At 50.6% G+C, this 22,714-nt stretch overlaps 33 non-coding genes and 5 pseudogenes across 33 annotated transcripts; all 38 read right to left on the bottom strand.

The window, feature by feature from the left end:
• Nucleotides 1-9: 9 nt before the first annotated feature.
• On the bottom strand, nt 10-128 carry LOC127588128 (5S ribosomal RNA). Its single transcript, XR_007958983.1, has one exon. It is a non-coding gene; the product is annotated as a 5S ribosomal RNA (ribosomal RNA).
• Nucleotides 129-608: 480 nt separating this feature from the next.
• Nucleotides 609-727, bottom strand: LOC127588132 (5S ribosomal RNA). Its single transcript, XR_007958984.1, has one exon. It is a non-coding gene; the product is annotated as a 5S ribosomal RNA (ribosomal RNA).
• Nucleotides 728-1,208: 481 nt separating this feature from the next.
• LOC127614261 (5S ribosomal RNA) lies at nt 1,209-1,327 on the bottom strand. The gene has a single exon (XR_007966443.1). It is a non-coding gene; the product is annotated as a 5S ribosomal RNA (ribosomal RNA).
• A 481-nt stretch (nt 1,328-1,808) lies between these two features.
• Nucleotides 1,809-1,927, bottom strand: LOC127613543 (5S ribosomal RNA). The gene has a single exon (XR_007966223.1). It is a non-coding gene; the product is annotated as a 5S ribosomal RNA (ribosomal RNA).
• A 482-nt stretch (nt 1,928-2,409) lies between these two features.
• LOC127614268 (5S ribosomal RNA) lies at nt 2,410-2,528 on the bottom strand. The gene has a single exon (XR_007966444.1). It is a non-coding gene; the product is annotated as a 5S ribosomal RNA (ribosomal RNA).
• Nucleotides 2,529-3,009: 481 nt separating this feature from the next.
• LOC127614272 (5S ribosomal RNA) lies at nt 3,010-3,128 on the bottom strand. Its single transcript, XR_007966445.1, has one exon. It is a non-coding gene; the product is annotated as a 5S ribosomal RNA (ribosomal RNA).
• Nucleotides 3,129-3,609: 481 nt separating this feature from the next.
• On the bottom strand, nt 3,610-3,728 carry LOC127588136 (5S ribosomal RNA). Its single transcript, XR_007958985.1, has one exon. It is a non-coding gene; the product is annotated as a 5S ribosomal RNA (ribosomal RNA).
• Nucleotides 3,729-4,210: 482 nt separating this feature from the next.
• Nucleotides 4,211-4,329, bottom strand: LOC127614273 (5S ribosomal RNA). The gene has a single exon (XR_007966446.1). It is a non-coding gene; the product is annotated as a 5S ribosomal RNA (ribosomal RNA).
• Nucleotides 4,330-4,809: 480 nt separating this feature from the next.
• Nucleotides 4,810-4,928, bottom strand: LOC127588147 (5S ribosomal RNA). Its single transcript, XR_007958989.1, has one exon. It is a non-coding gene; the product is annotated as a 5S ribosomal RNA (ribosomal RNA).
• Nucleotides 4,929-5,408: 480 nt separating this feature from the next.
• Nucleotides 5,409-5,527, bottom strand: LOC127588153 (5S ribosomal RNA). The gene has a single exon (XR_007958990.1). It is a non-coding gene; the product is annotated as a 5S ribosomal RNA (ribosomal RNA).
• Nucleotides 5,528-6,008: 481 nt separating this feature from the next.
• On the bottom strand, nt 6,009-6,127 carry LOC127588157 (5S ribosomal RNA). The gene has a single exon (XR_007958991.1). It is a non-coding gene; the product is annotated as a 5S ribosomal RNA (ribosomal RNA).
• Nucleotides 6,128-6,608: 481 nt separating this feature from the next.
• On the bottom strand, nt 6,609-6,717 carry LOC127616132 (uncharacterized; annotated as a pseudogene).
• A 480-nt stretch (nt 6,718-7,197) lies between these two features.
• Nucleotides 7,198-7,316, bottom strand: LOC127588161 (5S ribosomal RNA). The gene has a single exon (XR_007958992.1). It is a non-coding gene; the product is annotated as a 5S ribosomal RNA (ribosomal RNA).
• A 480-nt stretch (nt 7,317-7,796) lies between these two features.
• On the bottom strand, nt 7,797-7,915 carry LOC127588165 (5S ribosomal RNA). The gene has a single exon (XR_007958993.1). It is a non-coding gene; the product is annotated as a 5S ribosomal RNA (ribosomal RNA).
• Nucleotides 7,916-8,395: 480 nt separating this feature from the next.
• LOC127588168 (5S ribosomal RNA) lies at nt 8,396-8,514 on the bottom strand. The gene has a single exon (XR_007958994.1). It is a non-coding gene; the product is annotated as a 5S ribosomal RNA (ribosomal RNA).
• A 482-nt stretch (nt 8,515-8,996) lies between these two features.
• Nucleotides 8,997-9,115, bottom strand: LOC127614274 (5S ribosomal RNA). Its single transcript, XR_007966447.1, has one exon. It is a non-coding gene; the product is annotated as a 5S ribosomal RNA (ribosomal RNA).
• A 481-nt stretch (nt 9,116-9,596) lies between these two features.
• On the bottom strand, nt 9,597-9,715 carry LOC127588174 (5S ribosomal RNA). The gene has a single exon (XR_007958995.1). It is a non-coding gene; the product is annotated as a 5S ribosomal RNA (ribosomal RNA).
• Nucleotides 9,716-10,197: 482 nt separating this feature from the next.
• LOC127614277 (5S ribosomal RNA) lies at nt 10,198-10,316 on the bottom strand. Its single transcript, XR_007966449.1, has one exon. It is a non-coding gene; the product is annotated as a 5S ribosomal RNA (ribosomal RNA).
• Nucleotides 10,317-10,797: 481 nt separating this feature from the next.
• LOC127588179 (5S ribosomal RNA) lies at nt 10,798-10,916 on the bottom strand. The gene has a single exon (XR_007958996.1). It is a non-coding gene; the product is annotated as a 5S ribosomal RNA (ribosomal RNA).
• A 480-nt stretch (nt 10,917-11,396) lies between these two features.
• Nucleotides 11,397-11,515, bottom strand: LOC127588186 (5S ribosomal RNA). Its single transcript, XR_007959001.1, has one exon. It is a non-coding gene; the product is annotated as a 5S ribosomal RNA (ribosomal RNA).
• Nucleotides 11,516-11,996: 481 nt separating this feature from the next.
• LOC127588192 (5S ribosomal RNA) lies at nt 11,997-12,115 on the bottom strand. The gene has a single exon (XR_007959002.1). It is a non-coding gene; the product is annotated as a 5S ribosomal RNA (ribosomal RNA).
• Nucleotides 12,116-12,596: 481 nt separating this feature from the next.
• LOC127616136 (uncharacterized) lies at nt 12,597-12,705 on the bottom strand (annotated as a pseudogene).
• Nucleotides 12,706-13,185: 480 nt separating this feature from the next.
• LOC127588200 (5S ribosomal RNA) lies at nt 13,186-13,304 on the bottom strand. The gene has a single exon (XR_007959004.1). It is a non-coding gene; the product is annotated as a 5S ribosomal RNA (ribosomal RNA).
• A 480-nt stretch (nt 13,305-13,784) lies between these two features.
• On the bottom strand, nt 13,785-13,903 carry LOC127588204 (5S ribosomal RNA). The gene has a single exon (XR_007959005.1). It is a non-coding gene; the product is annotated as a 5S ribosomal RNA (ribosomal RNA).
• A 482-nt stretch (nt 13,904-14,385) lies between these two features.
• LOC127614284 (5S ribosomal RNA) lies at nt 14,386-14,504 on the bottom strand. The gene has a single exon (XR_007966450.1). It is a non-coding gene; the product is annotated as a 5S ribosomal RNA (ribosomal RNA).
• Nucleotides 14,505-14,985: 481 nt separating this feature from the next.
• Nucleotides 14,986-15,094, bottom strand: LOC127616478 (uncharacterized; annotated as a pseudogene).
• Nucleotides 15,095-15,574: 480 nt separating this feature from the next.
• LOC127612742 (5S ribosomal RNA) lies at nt 15,575-15,693 on the bottom strand. The gene has a single exon (XR_007965932.1). It is a non-coding gene; the product is annotated as a 5S ribosomal RNA (ribosomal RNA).
• A 480-nt stretch (nt 15,694-16,173) lies between these two features.
• On the bottom strand, nt 16,174-16,292 carry LOC127588208 (5S ribosomal RNA). The gene has a single exon (XR_007959006.1). It is a non-coding gene; the product is annotated as a 5S ribosomal RNA (ribosomal RNA).
• A 481-nt stretch (nt 16,293-16,773) lies between these two features.
• On the bottom strand, nt 16,774-16,892 carry LOC127588214 (5S ribosomal RNA). Its single transcript, XR_007959007.1, has one exon. It is a non-coding gene; the product is annotated as a 5S ribosomal RNA (ribosomal RNA).
• Nucleotides 16,893-17,373: 481 nt separating this feature from the next.
• On the bottom strand, nt 17,374-17,492 carry LOC127588217 (5S ribosomal RNA). The gene has a single exon (XR_007959008.1). It is a non-coding gene; the product is annotated as a 5S ribosomal RNA (ribosomal RNA).
• A 480-nt stretch (nt 17,493-17,972) lies between these two features.
• LOC127616140 (uncharacterized) lies at nt 17,973-18,081 on the bottom strand (annotated as a pseudogene).
• Nucleotides 18,082-18,561: 480 nt separating this feature from the next.
• Nucleotides 18,562-18,680, bottom strand: LOC127588221 (5S ribosomal RNA). Its single transcript, XR_007959009.1, has one exon. It is a non-coding gene; the product is annotated as a 5S ribosomal RNA (ribosomal RNA).
• A 480-nt stretch (nt 18,681-19,160) lies between these two features.
• Nucleotides 19,161-19,279, bottom strand: LOC127588225 (5S ribosomal RNA). Its single transcript, XR_007959010.1, has one exon. It is a non-coding gene; the product is annotated as a 5S ribosomal RNA (ribosomal RNA).
• Nucleotides 19,280-19,759: 480 nt separating this feature from the next.
• On the bottom strand, nt 19,760-19,878 carry LOC127588230 (5S ribosomal RNA). The gene has a single exon (XR_007959011.1). It is a non-coding gene; the product is annotated as a 5S ribosomal RNA (ribosomal RNA).
• Nucleotides 19,879-20,359: 481 nt separating this feature from the next.
• On the bottom strand, nt 20,360-20,478 carry LOC127614288 (5S ribosomal RNA). The gene has a single exon (XR_007966451.1). It is a non-coding gene; the product is annotated as a 5S ribosomal RNA (ribosomal RNA).
• A 481-nt stretch (nt 20,479-20,959) lies between these two features.
• On the bottom strand, nt 20,960-21,068 carry LOC127616483 (uncharacterized; annotated as a pseudogene).
• A 480-nt stretch (nt 21,069-21,548) lies between these two features.
• On the bottom strand, nt 21,549-21,667 carry LOC127612745 (5S ribosomal RNA). Its single transcript, XR_007965934.1, has one exon. It is a non-coding gene; the product is annotated as a 5S ribosomal RNA (ribosomal RNA).
• A 480-nt stretch (nt 21,668-22,147) lies between these two features.
• On the bottom strand, nt 22,148-22,266 carry LOC127588237 (5S ribosomal RNA). Its single transcript, XR_007959017.1, has one exon. It is a non-coding gene; the product is annotated as a 5S ribosomal RNA (ribosomal RNA).
• Between the last annotated feature and the right edge of the window lie 448 nt (nt 22,267-22,714).

The raw sequence follows: 22,714 nt of genomic DNA on the forward strand, positions 1-22,714 counted from the left end.
GGGTGCAAAAGCTTACAGCACCTGGTATTCCCAGGCGGTCTCCCATCCAAGTACTAACCAGGCCCGACCCTGCTTAGCTTCCGAGATCGGACGAGATCGGGCGTTCTCAGGGTAGTATGGCCGTAAGCGAGGGAAAACGCGAAAATTGTCCTCTTTATAGCAGACAGGGCACTTCCGGGTCGGGGGTGGAGTAGTGGGGTGATTTTTTTTTCATTTAATAAACCTCCTCCGGAGTGCACAAAGGAGGGGCCCGCTCCCGTGGTGGTTTGAGCGCGCAGCCTGTCAGGCTCGCATACGGTCCTCTGCGAGCACGCAGATGCGGTATTTGACGTTTGTTGCAAAAGTGGGCTTTTCCAGTGGAGGTGCAAAGGCATCCAGCAGGCGGAAATCCCAAGCTGTTTCATGTCCAAGTGCTATCATGACCGATCCCCGTGCAGACGGCTCCCTCTGTTGGACATTAATTTTATTCCAAAGAGACGTTGATCTGTCAAATCAACGTGAAGGAAACGATTTCAAACCACAGGATAAGTGAAAGTTGAATGACGAATGAATGCCAAAATTTTTGGAAAGAGCAGTGAATCGTGTTGAGAATTGGAGGTGGGTGCAAAAGCTTACAGCACCTGGTATTCCCAGGCGGTCTCCCATCCAAGTACTAACCAGGCCCGACCCTGCTTAGCTTCCGAGATCGGACGAGATCGGGCGTTCTCAGGGTAGTATGGCCGTAAGCGAGGGAAAACGCGAAAATTGTCCTTTTTATAGCAGACAGGGCACTTCCGGGTCGGGGGTGGAGTAGTGGGGTGATTTTTTTTTTCATTTAATAAACCTCCTCCGGAGTGCACAAAGGAGGGGCCCGCTCCCGTGGTGGTTTGAGCGCGCAGCCTGTCAGGCTCGCATACGGTCCTCTGCGAGCACGCAGATGCGGTATTTGACGTTTGTTGCAAAAGTGGGCTTTTCCAGTGGAGGTGCAAAGGCATCCAGCAGGCGGAAATCCCAAGCTGTTTCATGTCCAAGTGCTATCATGACCGATCCCCGTGCAGACGGCTCCCTCTGTTGGACATTAATTTTATTCCAAAGAGACGTTGATCTGTCAAATCAACGTGAAGGAAACGATTTCAAACCACAGGATAAGTGAAAGTTGAATGACGAATGAATGCCAAAATTTTTGGAAAGAGCAGTGAATCGTGTTGAGAATTGGAGGTGGGTGCAAAAGCTTACAGCACCTGGTATTCCCAGGCGGTCTCCCATCCAAGTACTAACCAGGCCCGACACTGCTTAGCTTCCGAGATCGGACGAGATCGGGCGTTCTCAGGGTAGTATGGCCGTAAGCGAGGGAAAACGCGAAAATTGTCCTCTTTATAGCAGACAGGGCACTTCCGGGTCGAGGGTGGAGTAGTGGGGTGATTTTTTTTTTCATTTAATAAACCTCCTCCGGAGTGCACAAAGGAGGGGCCCGCTCCCGTGGTGGTTTGAGCGCGCAGCCTGTCAGGCTCGCATACGGTCCTCTGCGAGCACGCAGATACGGTACTTGATGTCTGTTGCAAAAGTTGGCTTTTCCAGTGGAGGTGCAAAAGCATCCAGCAGGCGGAAATCCCAAGCTGTTTCATGTCCAAGTGCTATCATGACCGATCCCCGTGCAGACGGCTCCCTCTGTTGGACATTAATTTTATTCCAAAGAGACGTTGATCTGTCAAATCAACGTGAAGGAAACGATTTCAAACCACAGGATAAGTGAAAGTTGAATGACGAATGAATGCCAAAATTTTTGGAAAGAGCAGTGAATCGTGTTGAGAATTGGAGGTGGGTGCAAAAGCTTACAGCACCTGGTATTCCCAGGCGGTCTCCCATCCAAGTACTAACCAGGCCCGACCCTGCTTAGCTTCCGAGATCGGACGAAATCGGGCGTTCTCAGGGTAGTATGGCCGTAAGCGAGGGAAAACGCGAAAATTTTCCTCTTTATAGCAGACAGGGCACTTCCGGGTCGGGGGTGGAGTAGTGGGGTGATTTTTTTTTTTCATTTAATAAACCTCCTCCGGAGTGCACAAAGGAGGGGCCCGCTCCCGTGGTGGTTTGAGCGCGCAGCCTGTCAGGCTCGCATACGGTCCTCTGCGAGCACGCAGATGCGGTATTTGACGTTTGTTGCAAAAGTGGGCTTTTCCAGTGGAGGTGCAAAGGCATCCAGCAGGCGGAAATCCCAAGCTGTTTCATGTCCAAGTGCTATCATGACCGATCCCCGTGCAGACGGCTCCCTCTGTTGGACATTAATTTTATTCCAAAGAGACGTTGATCTGTCAAATCAACGTGAAGGAAACGATTTCAAACCACAGGATAAGTGAAAGTTGAATGACGAATGAATGCCAAAATTTTTGGAAAGAGCAGTGAATCGTGTTGAGAATTGGAGGTGGGTGCAAAAGCTTACAGCACCTGGTATTCCCAGGCGGTCTCCCATCCAAGTACTAACCAGGCCCGACACTGCTTAGCTTCCGAGATCGGACGAGATCGGGCGTTCTCAGGGTAGTATGGCCGTAAGCGAGGGAAAACGCGAAAATTGTCCTCTTTATAGCAGACAGGGCACTTCCGGGTCGAGGGTGGAGTAGTGGGGTGATTTTTTTTTTCATTTAATAAACCTCCTCCGGAGTGCACAAAGGAGGGGCCCGCTCCCGTGGTGGTTTGAGCGCGCAGCCTGTCAGGCTCGCATACGGTCCTCTGCGAGCACGCAGATGCGGTATTTGACGTTTGTTGCAAAAGTGGGCTTTTCCAGTGGAGGTGCAAAGGCATCCAGCAGGCGGAAATCCCAAGCTGTTTCAAGTCCAAGTGCTATCATGACCGATCCCCGTGCAGACGGCTCCCTCTGTTGGACATTAATTTTATTCCAAAGAGACGTTGATCTGTCAAATCAACGTGAAGGAAACGATTTCAAACCACAGGATAAGTGAAAGTTGAATGACGAATGAATGCCAAAATTTTTGGAAAGAGCAGTGAATCGTGTTGAGAATTGGAGGTGGGTGCAAAAGCTTACAGCACCTGGTATTCCCAGGCGGTCTCCCATCCAAGTACTAACCAGGCCCGACACTGCTTAGCTTCCGAGATCGGACGAGATCGGGCGTTCTCAGGGTAGTATGGCCGTAAGCGAGGGAAAACGCGAAAATTGTCCTCTTTATAGCAGACAGGGCACTTCCGGGTCGAGGGTGGAGTAGTGGGGTGATTTTTTTTTTCATTTAATAAACCTCCTCCGGAGTGCACAAAGGAGGGGCCCGCTCCCGTGGTGGTTTGAGCGCGCAGCCTGTCAGGCTCGCATACGGTCCTCTGCGAGCACGCAGATGCGGTATTTGACGTTTGTTGCAAAAGTGGGCTTTTCCAGTGGAGGTGCAAAGGCATCCAGCAGGCGGAAATCCCAAGCTGTTTCAAGTCCAAGTGCTATCATGACCGATCCCCGTGCAGACGGCTCCCTCTGTTGGACATTAATTTTATTCCAAAGAGACGTTGATCTGTCAAATCAACGTGAAGGAAACGATTTCAAACCACAGGATAAGTGAAAGTTGAATGACGAATGAATGCCAAAATTTTTGGAAAGAGCAGTGAATCGTGTTGAGAATTGGAGGTGGGTGCAAAAGCTTACAGCACCTGGTATTCCCAGGCGGTCTCCCATCCAAGTACTAACCAGGCCCGACCCTGCTTAGCTTCCGAGATCGGACGAGATCGGGCGTTCTCAGGGTAGTATGGCCGTAAGCGAGGGAAAACGCGAAAATTGTCCTTTTTATAGCAGACAGGGCACTTCCGGGTCGGGGGTGGAGTAGTGGGGTGATTTTTTTTTTTCATTTAATAAACCTCCTCCGGAGTGCACAAAGGAGGGGCCCGCTCCCGTGGTGGTTTGAGCGCGCAGCCTGTCAGGCTCGCATACGGTCCTCTGCGAGCACGCAGATGCGGTATTTGACGTTTGTTGCAAAAGTGGGCTTTTCCAGTGGAGGTGCAAAGGCATCCAGCAGGCGGAAATCCCAAGCTGTTTCATGTCCAAGTGCTATCATGACCGATCCCCGTGCAGACGGCTCCCTCTGTTGGACATTAATTTTATTCCAAAGAGACGTTGATCTGTCAAATCAACGTGAAGGAAACGATTTCAAACCACAGGATAAGTGAAAGTTGAATGACGAATGAATGCCAAAATTTTTGGAAAGAGCAGTGAATCGTGTTGAGAATTGGAGGTGGGTGCAAAAGCTTACAGCACCTGGTATTCCCAGGCGGTCTCCCATCCAAGTACTAACCAGGCCCGACACTGCTTAGCTTCCGAGATCGGACGAGATCGGGCGTTCTCAGGGTAGTATGGCCGTAAGCGAGGGAAAACGTGAAAATTGTCCTCTTTATAGCAGACAGGGCACTTCGGGTCGAGGGTGGAGTAGTGGGGTGATTTTTTTTTTCATTTAATAAACCTCCTCCGGAGTGCACAAAGGAGGGGCCCGCTCCCGTGGTGGTTTGAGCGCGCAGCCTGTCAGGCTCGCATACGGTCCTCTGCGAGCACGCAGATGCGGTATTTGACGTTTGTTGCAAAAGTGGGCTTTTCCAGTGGAGGTGCAAAGGCATCCAGCAGGCGGAAATCCCAAGCTGTTTCATGTCCAAGTGCTATCATGACCGATCCCCGTGCAGACGGCTCCCTCTGTTGGACATTAATTTTATTCCAAAGAGACGTTGATCTGTCAAATCAACGTGAAGGAAACGATTTCAAACCACAGGATGAGTGAAAGTTGAATGACGAATGAATGCCAAAATTTTTGGAAAGAGCAGTGAATCGTGTTGAGAATTGGAGGTGGGTGCAAAAGCTTACAGCACCTGGTATTCCCAGGCGGTCTCCCATCCAAGTACTAACCAGGCCCGACCCTGCTTAGCTTCCGAGATCGGACGAGATCGGGCGTTCTCAGGGTAGTATGGCCGTAAGCGAGGGAAAACGCGAAAATTGTCCTCTTTATAGCAGACAGGGCACTTCCGGGTCGGGGGTGGAGTAGTGGGGTGATTTTTTTTTCATTTAATAAACCTCCTCCGGAGTGCACAAAGGAGGGGCCCGCTCCCGTGGTGGTTTGAGCGCGCAGCCTGTCAGGCTCGCATACGGTCCTCTGCGAGCACGCAGATGCGGTATTTGACGTTTGTTGCAAAAGTGGGCTTTTCCAGTGGAGGTGCAAAGGCATCCAGCAGGCGGAAATCCCAAGCTGTTTCATGTCCAAGTGCTATCATGACCGATCCCCGTGCAGACGGCTCCCTCTGTTGGACATTAATTTTATTCCAAAGAGACGTTGATCTGTCAAATCAACGTGAAGGAAACGATTTCAAACCACAGGATAAGTGAAAGTTGAATGACGAATGAATGCCAAAATTTTTGGAAAGAGCAGTGAATCGTGTTGAGAATTGGAGGTGGGTGCAAAAGCTTACAGCACCTGGTATTCCCAGGCGGTCTCCCATCCAAGTACTAACCAGGCCCGACCCTGCTTAGCTTCCGAGATCGGACGAGATCGGGCGTTCTCAGGGTAGTATGGCCGTAAGCGAGGGAAAACGCGAAAATTGTCCTTTTTATAGCAGACAGGGCACTTCCGGGTCGGGGGTGGAGTAGTGGGGTGATTTTTTTTTTCATTTAATAAACCTCCTCCGGAGTGCACAAAGGAGGGGCCCGCTCCCGTGGTGGTTTGAGCGCGCAGCCTGTCAGGCTCGCATACGGTCCTCTGCGAGCACGCAGATGCGGTATTTGACGTTTGTTGCAAAAGTGGGCTTTTCCAGTGGAGGTGCAAAGGCATCCAGCAGGCGGAAATCCCAAGCTGTTTCATGTCCAAGTGCTATCATGACCGATCCCCGTGCAGACGGCTCCCTCTGTTGGACATTAATTTTATTCCAAAGAGACGTTGATCTGTCAAATCAACGTGAAGGAAACGATTTCAAACCACAGGATAAGTGAAAGTTGAATGACGAATGAATGCCAAAATTTTTGGAAAGAGCAGTGAATCGTGTTGAGAATTGGAGGTGGGTGCAAAAGCTTACAGCACCTGGTATTCCCAGGCGGTCTCCCATCCAAGTACTAACCAGGCCCGACCCTGCTTAGCTTCCGAGATCGGACGAGATCGGGCGTTCTCAGGGTAGTATGGCCGTAAGCGAGGGAAAACGTGAAAATTGTCCTCTTTATAGAAGACAGGGCACTTCCGGGTCGAGGGTGGAGTAGTGGGGTGATTTTTTTTTTCATTTAATAAACCTCCTCCGGAGTGCACAAAGGAGGGGCCCGCTCCCGTGGTGGTTTGAGCGCGCAGCCTGTCAGGCTCGCATACGGTCCTCTGCGAGCACGCAGATGCGGTATTTGACGTTTGTTGCAAAAGTGGGCTTTTCCAGTGGAGGTGCAAAGGCATCCAGCAGGCGGAAATCCCAAGCTGTTTCAAGTCCAAGTGCTATCATGACCGATCCCCGTGCAGACGGCTCCCTCTGTTGGACATTAATTTTATTCCAAAGAGACGTTGATCTGTCAAATCAACGTGAAGGAAACGATTTCAAACCACAGGATAAGTGAAAGTTGAATGACGAATGAATGCCAAAATTTTTGGAAAGAGCAGTGAATCGTGTTGAGAATTGGAGGTGGGTGCAAAAGCTTACAGCACCTGGTATTCCCAGGCGGTCTCCCATCCAAGTACTAACCAGGCCCGACCCTGCTTAGCTTCCGAGATCGGGTGCTCTCAGGGTAGTATGGCCGTAAGCGAGGGTAAACGTGAAAATTGTCCCCTTTATAGCAGACAGGGCACTTCTGGGTCGGGGGTGGAGTAGTGGGGTGATTTTTTTTTTCATTTAATGACCTCCTCCCGAGAGCACGAAGGAGGGGCCCGCTCCCGTGGTGGTTTGAGCGCGCAGCCTGTCAGGCTCGCATACGGTCCTCTGCGAGCACGCAGAGGCTGTATTTGATGTCTGTTGCAAAAGTTGGCTTTTCCAGTGGAGGTGCAAAAGCATCCAGCAGGCGGAAATCCCAAGCTGCTTCATGTCCAAGTGCTATCATTACCGATCCACGTGCAGACGGCTCCCTCTGTTGGACATTAATTTTATTCCAAAGAGACGTTGATCTGTCAAATCAACGTGAAGGAAACGATTTCAAACCACAGGATAAGTGAAAGTTGAATGACGAATGAATGCCAAAATTTTTGGAAAGAGCAGTGAATCGTGTTGTGAATTGGAGGTGGGTGCAAAAGCTTACAGCACCTGGTATTCCCAGGCGGTCTCCCATCCAAGTACTAACCAGGCCCGACCCTGCTTAGCTTCCGAGATCGGACGAGATCGGGCGTTCTCAGGGTAGTATGGCCGTAAGCGAGGGAAAACGTGAAAATTGTCCCCTTTATAGCAGACAGGGCACTTGCGGGTCGGGGATGGAGTCGTGGGGTGATTTTTTTTTTCATTTAATGACCTCCTCCCGAGAGCACGAAGGAGGGGCCCGCTCCCGTGGTGGTTTGAGCGCGCAGCCTGTCAGGCTCGCATACGGTCCTCTGCGAGCACGCAGATGCGGTATTTGACGTTTGTTGCAAAAGTGGGCTTTTCCAGTGGAGGTGCAAAGGCATCCAGCAGGCGGAAATCCCAAGCTGTTTCATGTCCAAGTGCTATCATGACCGATCCCCGTGCAGACGGCTCCCTCTGTTGGACATTAATTTTATTCCAAAGAGACGTTGATCTGTCAAATCAACGTGAAGGAAACGATTTCAAACCACAGGATAAGTGAAAGTTGAATGACGAATGAATGCCAAAATTTTTGGAAAGAGCAGTGAATCGTGTTGAGAATTGGAGGTGGGTGCAAAAGCTTACAGCACCTGGTATTCCCAGGCGGTCTCCCATCCAAGTACTAACCAGGCCCGACCCTGCTTAGCTTCCGAGATCGGACGAGATCGGGCGTTCTCAGGGTAGTATGGCCGTAAGCGAGGGAAAACGCGAAAATTGTCCTCTTTATAGCAGACAGGGCACTTCCGGGTCGAGGGTGGAGTAGTGGGGTGATTTTTTTTTCATTTAATAAACCTCCTCCGGAGTGCACAAAGGAGGGGCCCGCTCCCGTGGTGGTTTGAGCGCGCAGCCTGTCAGGCTCGCATACGGTCCTCTGCGAGCACGCAGATGCGGTATTTGACGTTTGTTGCAAAAGTGGGCTTTTCCAGTGGAGGTGCAAAGGCATCCAGCAGGCGGAAATCCCAAGCTGTTTCATGTCCAAGTGCTATCATGACCGATCCCCGTGCAGACGGCTCCCTCTGTTGGACATTAATTTTATTCCAAAGAGACGTTGATCTGTCAAATCAACGTGAAGGAAACGATTTCAAACCACAGGATAAGTGAAAGTTGAATGACGAATGAATGCCAAAATTTTTGGAAAGAGCAGTGAATCGTGTTGAGAATTGGAGGTGGGTGCAAAAGCTTACAGCACCTGGTATTCCCAGGCGGTCTCCCATCCAAGTACTAACCAGGCCCGACCCTGCTTAGCTTCCGAGATCGGACGAGATCGGGCGTTCTCAGGGTAGTATGGCCGTAAGCGAGGGAAAACGCGAAAATTGTCCTTTTTATAGCAGACAGGGCACTTCCGGGTCGGGGGTGGAGTAGTGGGGTGATTTTTTTTTTTCATTTAATAAACCTCCTCCGGAGTGCACAAAGGAGGGGCCCGCTCCCGTGGTGGTTTGAGCGCGCAGCCTGTCAGGCTCGCATACGGTCCTCTGCGAGCACGCAGATGCGGTATTTGACGTTTGTTGCAAAAGTGGGCTTTTCCAGTGGAGGTGCAAAGGCATCCAGCAGGCGGAAATCCCAAGCTGTTTCATGTCCAAGTGCTATCATGACCGATCCCCGTGCAGACGGCTCCCTCTGTTGGACATTAATTTTATTCCAAAGAGACGTTGATCTGTCAAATCAACGTGAAGGAAACGATTTCAAACCACAGGATAAGTGAAAGTTGAATGACGAATGAATGCCAAAATTTTTGGAAAGAGCAGTGAATCGTGTTGAGAATTGGAGGTGGGTGCAAAAGCTTACAGCACCTGGTATTCCCAGGCGGTCTCCCATCCAAGTACTAACCAGGCCCGACACTGCTTAGCTTCCGAGATCGGACGAGATCGGGCGTTCTCAGGGTAGTATGGCCGTAAGCGAGGGAAAACGTGAAAATTGTCCTCTTTATAGCAGACAGGGCACTTCCGGGTCGAGGGTGGAGTAGTGGGGTGATTTTTTTTTTCATTTAATAAACCTCCTCCGGAGTGCACAAAGGAGGGGCCCGCTCCCGTGGTAGTTTGAGTGCGCAGCCTGTCAGGCTCGCATACGGTCCTCTGCGAGGACGCAGATGCGGTATTTGACGTTTGTTGCAAAAGTGGGCTTTTCCAGTGGAGGTGCAAAGGCATCCAGCAGGCGGAAATCCCAAGCTGTTTCAAGTCCAAGTGCTATCATGACCGATCCCCGTGCAGACGGCTCCCTCTGTTGGACATTAATTTTATTCCAAAGAGACGTTGATCTGTCAAATCAACGTGAAGGAAACGATTTCAAACCACAGGATAAGTGAAAGTTGAATGACGAATGAATGCCAAAATTTTTGGAAAGAGCAGTGAATCGTGTTGAGAATTGGAGGTGGGTGCAAAAGCTTACAGCACCTGGTATTCCCAGGCGGTCTCCCATCCAAGTACTAACCAGGCCCGACCCTGCTTAGCTTCCGAGATCGGACGAGATCGGGCGTTCTCAGGGTAGTATGGCCGTAAGCGAGGGAAAACGCGAAAATTGTCCTTTTTATAGCAGACAGGGCACTTCCGGGTCGGGGGTGGAGTAGTGGGGTGATTTTTTTTTTTCATTTAATAAACCTCCTCCGGAGTGCACAAAGGAGGGGCCCGCTCCCGTGGTGGTTTGAGCGCGCAGCCTGTCAGGCTCGCATACGGTCCTCTGCGAGCACGCAGATGCGGTATTTGACGTTTGTTGCAAAAGTGGGCTTTTCCAGTGGAGGTGCAAAGGCATCCAGCAGGCGGAAATCCCAAGCTGTTTCATGTCCAAGTGCTATCATGACCGATCCCCGTGCAGACGGCTCCCTCTGTTGGACATTAATTTTATTCCAAAGAGACGTTGATCTGTCAAATCAACGTGAAGGAAACGATTTCAAACCACAGGATAAGTGAAAGTTGAATGACGAATGAATGCCAAAATTTTTGGAAAGAGCAGTGAATCGTGTTGAGAATTGGAGGTGGGTGCAAAAGCTTACAGCACCTGGTATTCCCAGGCGGTCTCCCATCCAAGTACTAACCAGGCCCGACACTGCTTAGCTTCCGAGATCGGACGAGATCGGGCGTTCTCAGGGTAGTATGGCCGTAAGCGAGGGAAAACGTGAAAATTGTCCTCTTTATAGCAGACAGGGCACTTCCGGGTCGAGGGTGGAGTAGTGGGGTGATTTTTTTTTTCATTTAATAAACCTCCTCCGGAGTGCACAAAGGAGGGGCCCGCTCCCGTGGTGGTTTGAGCGCGCAGCCTGTCAGGCTCGCATACGGTCCTCTGCGAGCACGCAGATGCGGTATTTGACGTTTGTTGCAAAAGTGGGCTTTTCCAGTGGAGGTGCAAAGGCATCCAGCAGGCGGAAATCCCAAGCTGTTTCATGTCCAAGTGCTATCATGACCGATCCCCGTGCAGACGGCTCCCTCTGTTGGACATTAATTTTATTCCAAAGAGACGTTGATCTGTCAAATCAACGTGAAGGAAACGATTTCAAACCACAGGATGAGTGAAAGTTGAATGACGAATGAATGCCAAAATTTTTGGAAAGAGCAGTGAATCGTGTTGAGAATTGGAGGTGGGTGCAAAAGCTTACAGCACCTGGTATTCCCAGGCGGTCTCCCATCCAAGTACTAACCAGGCCCGACCCTGCTTAGCTTCCGAGATCGGACGAGATCGGGCGTTCTCAGGGTAGTATGGCCGTAAGCGAGGGAAAACGCGAAAATTGTCCTCTTTATAGCAGACAGGGCACTTCCGGGTCGGGGGTGGAGTAGTGGGGTGATTTTTTTTTCATTTAATAAACCTCCTCCGGAGTGCACAAAGGAGGGGCCCGCTCCCGTGGTGGTTTGAGCGCGCAGCCTGTCAGGCTCGCATACGGTCCTCTGCGAGCACGCAGATGCGGTATTTGACGTTTGTTGCAAAAGTGGGCTTTTCCAGTGGAGGTGCAAAGGCATCCAGCAGGCGGAAATCCCAAGCTGTTTCATGTCCAAGTGCTATCATGACCGATCCCCGTGCAGACGGCTCCCTCTGTTGGACATTAATTTTATTCCAAAGAGACGTTGATCTGTCAAATCAACGTGAAGGAAACGATTTCAAACCACAGGATAAGTGAAAGTTGAATGACGAATGAATGCCAAAATTTTTGGAAAGAGCAGTGAATCGTGTTGAGAATTGGAGGTGGGTGCAAAAGCTTACAGCACCTGGTATTCCCAGGCGGTCTCCCATCCAAGTACTAACCAGGCCCGACCCTGCTTAGCTTCCGAGATCGGACGAGATCGGGCGTTCTCAGGGTAGTATGGCCGTAAGCGAGGGAAAACGCGAAAATTGTCCTTTTTATAGCAGACAGGGCACTTCCGGGTCGGGGGTGGAGTAGTGGGGTGATTTTTTTTTTCATTTAATAAACCTCCTCCGGAGTGCACAAAGGAGGGGCCCGCTCCCGTGGTGGTTTGAGCGCGCAGCCTGTCAGGCTCGCATACGGTCCTCTGCGAGCACGCAGATGCGGTATTTGACGTTTGTTGCAAAAGTGGGCTTTTCCAGTGGAGGTGCAAAGGCATCCAGCAGGCGGAAATCCCAAGCTGTTTCATGTCCAAGTGCTATCATGACCGATCCCCGTGCAGACGGCTCCCTCTGTTGGACATTAATTTTATTCCAAAGAGACGTTGATCTGTCAAATCAACGTGAAGGAAACGATTTCAAACCACAGGATAAGTGAAAGTTGAATGACGAATGAATGCCAAAATTTTTGGAAAGAGCAGTGAATCGTGTTGAGAATTGGAGGTGGGTGCAAAAGCTTACAGCACCTGGTATTCCCAGGCGGTCTCCCATCCAAGTACTAACCAGGCCCGACCCTGCTTAGCTTCCGAGATCGGACGAGATCGGGCGTTCTCAGGGTAGTATGGCCGTAAGCGAGGGAAAACGTGAAAATTGTCCTCTTTATAGAAGACAGGGCACTTCCGGGTCGAGGGTGGAGTAGTGGGGTGATTTTTTTTTTCATTTAATAAACCTCCTCCGGAGTGCACAAAGGAGGGGCCCGCTCCCGTGGTGGTTTGAGCGCGCAGCCTGTCAGGCTCGCATACGGTCCTCTGCGAGCACGCAGATGCGGTATTTGACGTTTGTTGCAAAAGTGGGCTTTTCCAGTGGAGGTGCAAAGGCATCCAGCAGGCGGAAATCCCAAGCTGTTTCAAGTCCAAGTGCTATCATGACCGATCCCCGTGCAGACGGCTCCCTCTGTTGGACATTAATTTTATTCCAAAGAGACGTTGATCTGTCAAATCAACGTGAAGGAAACGATTTCAAACCACAGGATAAGTGAAAGTTGAATGACGAATGAATGCCAAAATTTTTGGAAAGAGCAGTGAATCGTGTTGAGAATTGGAGGTGGGTGCAAAAGCTTACAGCACCTGGTATTCCCAGGCGGTCTCCCATCCAAGTACTAACCAGGCCCGACCCTGCTTAGCTTCCGAGATCGGGTGCTCTCAGGGTAGTATGGCCGTAAGCGAGGGTAAACGTGAAAATTGTCCCCTTTATAGCAGACAGGGCACTTCTGGGTCGGGGGTGGAGTAGTGGGGTGATTTTTTTTTTCATTTAATGACCTCCTCCCGAGAGCACGAAGGAGGGGCCCGCTCCCGTGGTGGTTTGAGCGCGCAGCCTGTCAGGCTCGCATACGGTCCTCTGCGAGCACGCAGAGGCTGTATTTGATGTCTGTTGCAAAAGTTGGCTTTTCCAGTGGAGGTGCAAAAGCATCCAGCAGGCGGAAATCCCAAGCTGCTTCATGTCCAAGTGCTATCATTACCGATCCACGTGCAGACGGCTCCCTCTGTTGGACATTAATTTTATTCCAAAGAGACGTTGATCTGTCAAATCAACGTGAAGGAAACGATTTCAAACCACAGGATAAGTGAAAGTTGAATGACGAATGAATGCCAAAATTTTTGGAAAGAGCAGTGAATCGTGTTGTGAATTGGAGGTGGGTGCAAAAGCTTACAGCACCTGGTATTCCCAGGCGGTCTCCCATCCAAGTACTAACCAGGCCCGACCCTGCTTAGCTTCCGAGATCGGACGAGATCGGGCGTTCTCAGGGTAGTATGGCCGTAAGCGAGGGAAAACGTGAAAATTGTCCCCTTTATAGCAGACAGGGCACTTGCGGGTCGGGGATGGAGTCGTGGGGTGATTTTTTTTTTCATTTAATGACCTCCTCCCGAGAGCACGAAGGAGGGGCCCGCTCCCGTGGTGGTTTGAGCGCGCAGCCTGTCAGGCTCGCATACGGTCCTCTGCGAGCACGCAGATGCGGTATTTGACGTTTGTTGCAAAAGTGGGCTTTTCCAGTGGAGGTGCAAAGGCATCCAGCAGGCGGAAATCCCAAGCTGTTTCATGTCCAAGTGCTATCATGACCGATCCCCGTGCAGACGGCTCCCTCTGTTGGACATTAATTTTATTCCAAAGAGACGTTGATCTGTCAAATCAACGTGAAGGAAACGATTTCAAACCACAGGATAAGTGAAAGTTGAATGACGAATGAATGCCAAAATTTTTGGAAAGAGCAGTGAATCGTGTTGAGAATTGGAGGTGGGTGCAAAAGCTTACAGCACCTGGTATTCCCAGGCGGTCTCCCATCCAAGTACTAACCAGGCCCGACCCTGCTTAGCTTCCGAGATCGGACGAGATCGGGCGTTCTCAGGGTAGTATGGCCGTAAGCGAGGGAAAACGCGAAAATTGTCCTTTTTATAGCAGACAGGGCACTTCCGGGTCGGGGGTGGAGTAGTGGGGTGATTTTTTTTTTTCATTTAATAAACCTCCTCCGGAGTGCACAAAGGAGGGGCCCGCTCCCGTGGTGGTTTGAGCGCGCAGCCTGTCAGGCTCGCATACGGTCCTCTGCGAGCACGCAGATGCGGTATTTGACGTTTGTTGCAAAAGTGGGCTTTTCCAGTGGAGGTGCAAAGGCATCCAGCAGGCGGAAATCCCAAGCTGTTTCATGTCCAAGTGCTATCATGACCGATCCCCGTGCAGACGGCTCCCTCTGTTGGACATTAATTTTATTCCAAAGAGACGTTGATCTGTCAAATCAACGTGAAGGAAACGATTTCAAACCACAGGATAAGTGAAAGTTGAATGACGAATGAATGCCAAAATTTTTGGAAAGAGCAGTGAATCGTGTTGAGAATTGGAGGTGGGTGCAAAAGCTTACAGCACCTGGTATTCCCAGGCGGTCTCCCATCCAAGTACTAACCAGGCCCGACACTGCTTAGCTTCCGAGATCGGACGAGATCGGGCGTTCTCAGGGTAGTATGGCCGTAAGCGAGGGAAAACGTGAAAATTGTCCTCTTTATAGCAGACAGGGCACTTCCGGGTCGAGGGTGGAGTAGTGGGGTGATTTTTTTTTTCATTTAATAAACCTCCTCCGGAGTGCACAAAGGAGGGGCCCGCTCCCGTGGTGGTTTGAGCGCGCAGCCTGTCAGGCTCGCATACGGTCCTCTGCGAGCACGCAGATGCGGTATTTGACGTTTGTTGCAAAAGTGGGCTTTTCCAGTGGAGGTGCAAAGGCATCCAGCAGGCGGAAATCCCAAGCTGTTTCAAGTCCAAGTGCTATCATGACCGATCCCCGTGCAGACGGCTCCCTCTGTTGGACATTAATTTTATTCCAAAGAGACGTTGATCTGTCAAATCAACGTGAAGGAAACGATTTCAAACCACAGGATAAGTGAAAGTTGAATGACGAATGAATGCCAAAATTTTTGGAAAGAGCAGTGAATCGTGTTGAGAATTGGAGGTGGGTGCAAAAGCTTACAGCACCTGGTATTCCCAGGGGGTCTCCCATCCAAGTACTAACCAGGCCCGACCCTGCTTAGCTTCCGAGATCGGGTGCTCTCAGGGTAGTATGGCCGTAAGCGAGGGTAAACGTGAAAATTGTCCCCTTTATAGCAGACAGGGCACTTCTGGGTCGGGGGTGGAGTAGTGGGGTGATTTTTTTTTCATTTAATAAACCTCCTCCGGAGTGCACAAAGGAGGGACCCGCTCCTGTGGTGGTTTGAGCGCGCAGCCTGTCAGGCTCGCATACGGTCCTCTGCGAGCACGCAGAGGCTGTATTTGATGTCTGTTGCAAAAGTTGGCTTTTCCAGTGGAGGTGCAAAAGCATCCAGCAGGCGGAAATCCCAAGCTGCTTCATGTCCAAGTGCTATCATTACCGATCCACGTGCAGACGGCTCCCTCTGTTGGACATTAATTTTATTCCAAAGAGACGTTGATCTGTCAAATCAACGTGAAGGAAACGATTTCAAACCACAGGATAAGTGAAAGTTGAATGACGAATGAATGCCAAAATTTTTGGAAAGAGCAGTGAATCGTGTTGTGAATTGGAGGTGGGTGCAAAAGCTTACAGCACCTGGTATTCCCAGGCGGTCTCCCATCCAAGTACTAACCAGGCCCGACCCTGCTTAGCTTCCGAGATCGGACGAGATCGGGGGTTCTCAGGGTAGTATGGCCGTAAGCGAGGGAAAACGTGAAAATTGTCCCCTTTATAGCAGACAGGGCACTTGCGGGTCGGGGATGGAGTCGTGGGGTGATTTTTTTTTTCATTTAATGACCTCCTCCCGAGAGCACGAAGGAGGGGCCCGCTCCCGTGGTGGTTTGAGCGCGCAGCCTGTCAGGCTCGCATACGGTCCTCTGCGAGCACGCAGATGCGGTATTTGACGTTTGTTGCAAAAGTGGGCTTTTCCAGTGGAGGTGCAAAGGCATCCAGCAGGCGGAAATCCCAAGCTGTTTCATGTCCAAGTGCTATCATGACCGATCCCCGTGCAGACGGCTCCCTCTGTTGGACATTAATTTTATTCCAAAGAGACGTTGATCTGTCAAATCAACGTGAAGGAAACGATTTCAAACCACAGGATAAGTGAAAGTTGAATGACGAATGAATGCCAAAATTTTTGGAAAGAGCAGTGAATCGTGTTGAGAATTGGAGGTGGGTCCAAAAGCTTACAGCACCTGGTATTCCCAGGCGGTCTCCCATCCAAGTACTAACCAGGCCCGACCCTGCTTAGCTTCCGAGATCGGACGAGATCGGGCGTTCTCAGGGTAGTATGGCCGTAAGCGAGGGAAAACGTGAAAATTGTCCTCTTTATAGCAGACAGGGCACTTCCGGGTCGGGGGTGGAGTAGTGGGGTGATTTTTTTTTTCATTTAATAAACCTCCTCCGGAGTGCACAAAGGAGGGGCCCGCTCCCGTGGTGGTTTGAGAGCGCAGCCTGTCAGGCTCGCATACGGTCCTCTGCGAGCACGCAGATACGGTACTTGATGTCTGTTGCAAAAGTTGGCTTTTCCAGTGGAGGTGCAAAAGCATCCAGCAGGCGGAAATCCCAAGCTGCTTCATGTCCAAGTGCTATCATTATCGATCCACGTGCAGACGGCTCCCTCTGTTGGACATTAATTTTATTCCAAAGAGACGTTGATCTGTCAAATCAACGTGAAGGAAACGATTTCAAACCACAGGATAAGTGAAAGTTGAATGACGAATGAATGCCAAAATTTTTGGAAAGAGCAGTGAATCGTGTTGTGAATTGGAGGTGGGTGCAAAAGCTTACAGCACCTGGTATTCCCAGGCGGTCTCCCATCCAAGTACTAACCAGGCCCGACCCTGCTTAGCTTCCGAGATCGGACGAGATCGGGCGTTCTCAGGGTAGTATGGCCGTAAGCGAGGGAAAACGCGAAAATTGTCCTCTTTATAGCAGACAGGGCACTTCCGGGTCGGGGGTGGAGTCGTGGGGTGATTTTTTTTTTCATTTAATAAACCTCCTCCGGAGTGCACAAAGGAGGGGCCCGCTCCCGTGGTGGTTTGAGCGCGCAGCCTGTCAGGCTCGCATACGGTCCTCTGCGAGCACGCAGATGCGGTATTTGACGTTTGTTGCAAAAGTGGGCTTTTCCAGTGGAGGTGCAAAGGCATCCAGCAGGCGGAAATCCCAAGCTGTTTCATGTCCAAGTGCTATCATGACCGATCCCCGTGCAGACGGCTCCCTCTGTTGGACATTAATTTTATTCCAAAGAGACGTTGATCTGTCAAATCAACGTGAAGGAAACGATTTCAAACCACAGGATAAGTGAAAGTTGAATGACGAATGAATGCCAAAATTTTTGGAAAGAGCAGTGAATCGTGTTGTGAATTGGAGGTGGGTGCAAAAGCTTACAGCACCTGGTATTCCCAGGCGGTCTCCCATCCAAGTACTAACCAGGCCCGACCCTGCTTAGCTTCCGAGATCGGACGAGATCGGGCGTTCTCAGGGTAGTATGGCCGTAAGCGAGGGAAAACGTGAAAATTGTCCCCTTTATAGCAGACAGGGCACTTGCGGGTCGGGGATGGAGTCGTGGGGTGATTTTTTTTTTCATTTAATGACCTCCTCCCGAGAGCACGAAGGAGGGGCCCGCTCCCGTGGTGGTTTGAGCGCGCAGCCTGTCAGGCTCGCATACGGTCCTCTGCGAGCACGCAGATGCGGTATTTGACGTTTGTTGCAAAAGTGGGCTTTTCCAGTGGAGGTGCAAAGGCATCCAGCAGGCGGAAATCCCAAGCTGTTTCATGTCCAAGTGCTATCATGACCGATCCCCGTGCAGACGGCTCCCTCTGTTGGACATTAATTTTATTCCAAAGAGACGTTGATCTGTCAAATCAACGTGAAGGAAACGATTTCAAACCACAGGATAAGTGAAAGTTGAATGACGAATGAATGCCAAAATTTTTGGAAAGAGCAGTGAATCATGTTGAGAATTGGAGGTGGGTCCAAAAGCTTACAGCACCTGGTATTCCCAGGCGGTCTCCCATCCAAGTACTAACCAGGCCCGACCCTGCTTAGCTTCCGAGATCGGGTGCTCTCAGGGTAGTATGGCCGTAAGCGAGGGTAAACGTGAAAATTGTCCCCTTTATAGCAGACAGGGCACTTCTGGGTCGGGGGTGGAGTAGTGGGGTGATTTTTTTTTCATTTAATAAACCTCCTCCGGAGTGCACAAAGGAGGGACCCGCTCCCGTGGTGGTTTGAGCGCGCAGCCTGTCAGGCTCGCATACGGTCCTCTGCGAGCACGCAGAGGCTGTATTTGATGTCTGTTGCAAAAGTTGGCTTTTCCAGTGGAGGTGCAAAAGCATCCAGCAGGCGGAAATCCCAAGCTGCTTCATGTCCAAGTGCTATCATTACCGATCCACGTGCAGACGGCTCCCTCTGTTGGACATTAATTTTATTCCAAAGAGACGTTGATCTGTCAAATCAACGTGAAGGAAACGATTTCAAACCACAGGATAAGTGAAAGTTGAATGACGAATGAATGCCAAAATTTTTGGAAAGAGCAGTGAATCGTGTTGTGAATTGGAGGTGGGTGCAAAAGCTTACAGCACCTGGTATTCCCAGGCGGTCTCCCATCCAAGTACTAACCAGGCCCGACCCTGCTTAGCTTCCGAGATCGGACGAGATCGGGCGTTCTCAGGGTAGTATGGCCGTAAGCGAGGGAAAACGTGAAAATTGTCCCCTTTATAGCAGACAGGGCACTTGCGGGTCGGGGATGGAGTCGTGGGGTGATTTTTTTTTTCATTTAATGACCTCCTCCATAGAGCACGAAGGAGGGGCCCGCTCCCGTGGTGGTTTGAGCGCGCAGCCTGTCAGGCTCGCATACGGTCCTCTGCGAGCACGCAGATGCGGTATTTGACGTTTGTTGCAAAAGTGGGCTTTTCCAGTGGAGGTGCAAAGGCATCCAGCAGGCGGAAATCCCAAGCTGTTTCATGTCCAAGTGCTATCATGACCGATCCCCGTGCAGACGGCTCCCTCTGTTGGACATTAATTTTATTCCAAAGAGACGTTGATCTGTCAAATCAACGTGAAGGAAACGATTTCAAACCACAGGATAAGTGAAAGTTGAATGACGAATGAATGCCAAAATTTTTGGAAAGAGCAGTGAATCGTGTTGTGAATTGGAGGTGGGTGCAAAAGCTTACAGCACCTGGTATTCCCAGGCGGTCTCCCATCCAAGTACTAACCAGGCCCGACCCTGCTTAGCTTCCGAGATCGGACGAGATCGGGCGTTCTCAGGGTAGTATGGCCGTAAGCGAGGGAAAACGCGAAAATTGTCCTCTTTATAGCAGACAGGGCACTTCCGGGTCGGGGGTGGAGTCGTGGGGTGATTTTTTTTTCATTTAATAAACCTCCTCCGGAGTGCACAAAGGAGGGGCCCGCTCCCGTGGTGGTTTGAGCGCGCAGCCTGTCAGGCTCGCATACGGTCCTCTGCGAGCACGCAGATGCGGTATTTGACGTTTGTTGCAAAAGTGGGCTTTTCCAGTGGAGGTGCAAAGGCATCCAGCAGGCGGAAATCCCAAGCTGTTTCATGTCCAAGTGCTATCATGACCGATCCCCGTGCAGACGGCTCCCTCTGTTGGACATTAATTTTATTCCAAAGAGACGTTGATCTGTCAAATCAACGTGAAGGAAACGATTTCAAACCACAGGATAAGTGAAAGTTGAATGAGGAATGAATGCCAAAATTTTTGGAAAGAGCAGTGAATCGTGTTGAGAATTGGAGGTGGGTGCAAAAGCTTACAGCACCTGGTATTCCCAGGCGGTCTCCCATCCAAGTACTAACCAGGCCCGACCCTGCTTAGCTTCCGAGATCGGACGAGATCGGGCGTTCTCAGGGTAGTATGGCCGTAAGCGAGGGAAAACGCGAAAATTGTCCTTTTTATAGCAGACAGGGCACTTCCGGGTCGGGGGTGGAGTAGTGGGGTGATTTTTTTTTTCATTTAATAAACCTCCTCCGGAGTGCACAAAGGAGGGGCCCGCTCCCGTGGTGGTTTGAGCGCGCAGCCTGTCAGGCTCGCATACGGTCCTCTGCGAGCACGCAGATGCGGTATTTGACGTTTGTTGCAAAAGTGGGCTTTTCCAGTGGAGGTGCAAAGGCATCCAGCAGGCGGAAATCCCAAGCTGTTTCATGTCCAAGTGCTATCATGACCGATCCCCGTGCAGACGGCTCCCTCTGTTGGACATTAATTTTATTCCAAAGAGACGTTGATCTGTCAAATCAACGTGAAGGAAACGATTTCAAACCACAGGATAAGTGAAAGTTGAATGACGAATGAATGCCAAAATTTTTGGAAAGAGCAGTGAATCGTGTTGAGAATTGGAGGTGGGTGCAAAAGCTTACAGCACCTGGTATTCCCAGGCGGTCTCCCATCCAAGTACTAACCAGGCCCGACACTGCTTAGCTTCCGAGATCGGACGAGATCGGGCGTTCTCAGGGTAGTATGGCCGTAAGCGAGGGAAAACGTGAAAATTGTCCTCTTTATAGCAGACAGGGCACTTCCGGGTCGAGGGTGGAGTAGTGGGGTGATTTTTTTTTTCATTTAATAAACCTCCTCCGGAGTGCACAAAGGAGGGGCCCGCTCCCGTGGTGGTTTGAGCGCGCAGCCTGTCAGGCTCGCATACGGTCCTCTGCGAGCACGCAGATGCGGTATTTGACGTTTGTTGCAAAAGTGGGCTTTTCCAGTGGAGGTGCAAAGGCATCCAGCAGGCGGAAATCCCAAGCTGTTTCAAGTCCAAGTGCTATCATGACCGATCCCCGTGCAGACGGCTCCCTCTGTTGGACATTAATTTTATTCCAAAGAGACGTTGATCTGTCAAATCAACGTGAAGGAAACGATTTCAAACCACAGGATAAGTGAAAGTTGAATGACGAATGAATGCCAAAATTTTTGGAAAGAGCAGTGAATCGTGTTGAGAATTGGAGGTGGGTGCAAAAGCTTACAGCACCTGGTATTCCCAGGGGGTCTCCCATCCAAGTACTAACCAGGCCCGACCCTGCTTAGCTTCCGAGATCGGGTGCTCTCAGGGTAGTATGGCCGTAAGCGAGGGTAAACGTGAAAATTGTCCCCTTTATAGCAGACAGGGCACTTCTGGGTCGGGGGTGGAGTAGTGGGGTGATTTTTTTTTCATTTAATAAACCTCCTCCGGAGTGCACAAAGGAGGGACCCGCTCCTGTGGTGGTTTGAGCGCGCAGCCTGTCAGGCTCGCATACGGTCCTCTGCGAGCACGCAGAGGCTGTATTTGATGTCTGTTGCAAAAGTTGGCTTTTCCAGTGGAGGTGCAAAAGCATCCAGCAGGCGGAAATCCCAAGCTGCTTCATGTCCAAGTGCTATCATTACCGATCCACGTGCAGACGGCTCCCTCTGTTGGACATTAATTTTATTCCAAAGAGACGTTGATCTGTCAAATCAACGTGAAGGAAACGATTTCAAACCACAGGATAAGTGAAAGTTGAATGACGAATGAATGCCAAAATTTTTGGAAAGAGCAGTGAATCGTGTTGTGAATTGGAGGTGGGTGCAAAAGCTTACAGCACCTGGTATTCCCAGGCGGTCTCCCATCCAAGTACTAACCAGGCCCGACCCTGCTTAGCTTCCGAGATCGGACGAGATCGGGGGTTCTCAGGGTAGTATGGCCGTAAGCGAGGGAAAACGTGAAAATTGTCCCCTTTATAGCAGACAGGGCACTTGCGGGTCGGGGATGGAGTCGTGGGGTGATTTTTTTTTTCATTTAATGACCTCCTCCCGAGAGCACGAAGGAGGGGCCCGCTCCCGTGGTGGTTTGAGCGCGCAGCCTGTCAGGCTCGCATACGGTCCTCTGCGAGCACGCAGATGCGGTATTTGACGTTTGTTGCAAAAGTGGGCTTTTCCAGTGGAGGTGCAAAGGCATCCAGCAGGCGGAAATCCCAAGCTGTTTCATGTCCAAGTGCTATCATGACCGATCCCCGTGCAGACGGCTCCCTCTGTTGGACATTAATTTTATTCCAAAGAGACGTTGATCTGTCAAATCAACGTGAAGGAAACGATTTCAAACCACAGGATAAGTGAAAGTTGAATGACGAATGAATGCCAAAATTTTTGGAAAGAGCAGTGAATCGTGTTGAGAATTGGAGGTGGGTCCAAAAGCTTACAGCACCTGGTATTCCCAGGCGGTCTCCCATCCAAGTACTAACCAGGCCCGACCCTGCTTAGCTTCCGAGATCGGACGAGATCGGGCGTTCTCAGGGTAGTATGGCCGTAAGCGAGGGAAAACGTGAAAATTGTCCTCTTTATAGCAGACAGGGCACTTCCGGGTCGGGGGTGGAGTAGTGGGGTGATTTTTTTTTTTCATTTAATAAACCTCCTCCGGAGTGCACAAAGGAGGGGCCCGCTCCCGTGGTGGTTTGAGAGCGCAGCCTGTCAGGCTCGCATACGGTCCTCTGCGAGCACGCAGATACGGTACTTGATGTCTGTTGCAAAAGTTGGCTTTTCCAGTGGAGGTGCAAAAGCATCCAGCAGGCGGAAATCCCAAGCTGCTTCATGTCCAAGTGCTATCATTATCGATCCACGTGCAGACGGCTCCCTCTGTTGGACATTAATTTTATTCCAAAGAGACGTTGATCTGTCAAATCAACGTGAAGGAAACGATTTCAAACCACAGGATAAGTGAAAGTTGAATGACGAATGAATGCCAAAATTTTTGGAAAGAGCA

Source organism: Hippocampus zosterae, chromosome 1 (assembly GCF_025434085.1).
Source record: "Hippocampus zosterae strain Florida chromosome 1, ASM2543408v3, whole genome shotgun sequence".
Taxonomy (NCBI): domain Eukaryota; kingdom Metazoa; phylum Chordata; class Actinopteri; order Syngnathiformes; family Syngnathidae; genus Hippocampus; species Hippocampus zosterae.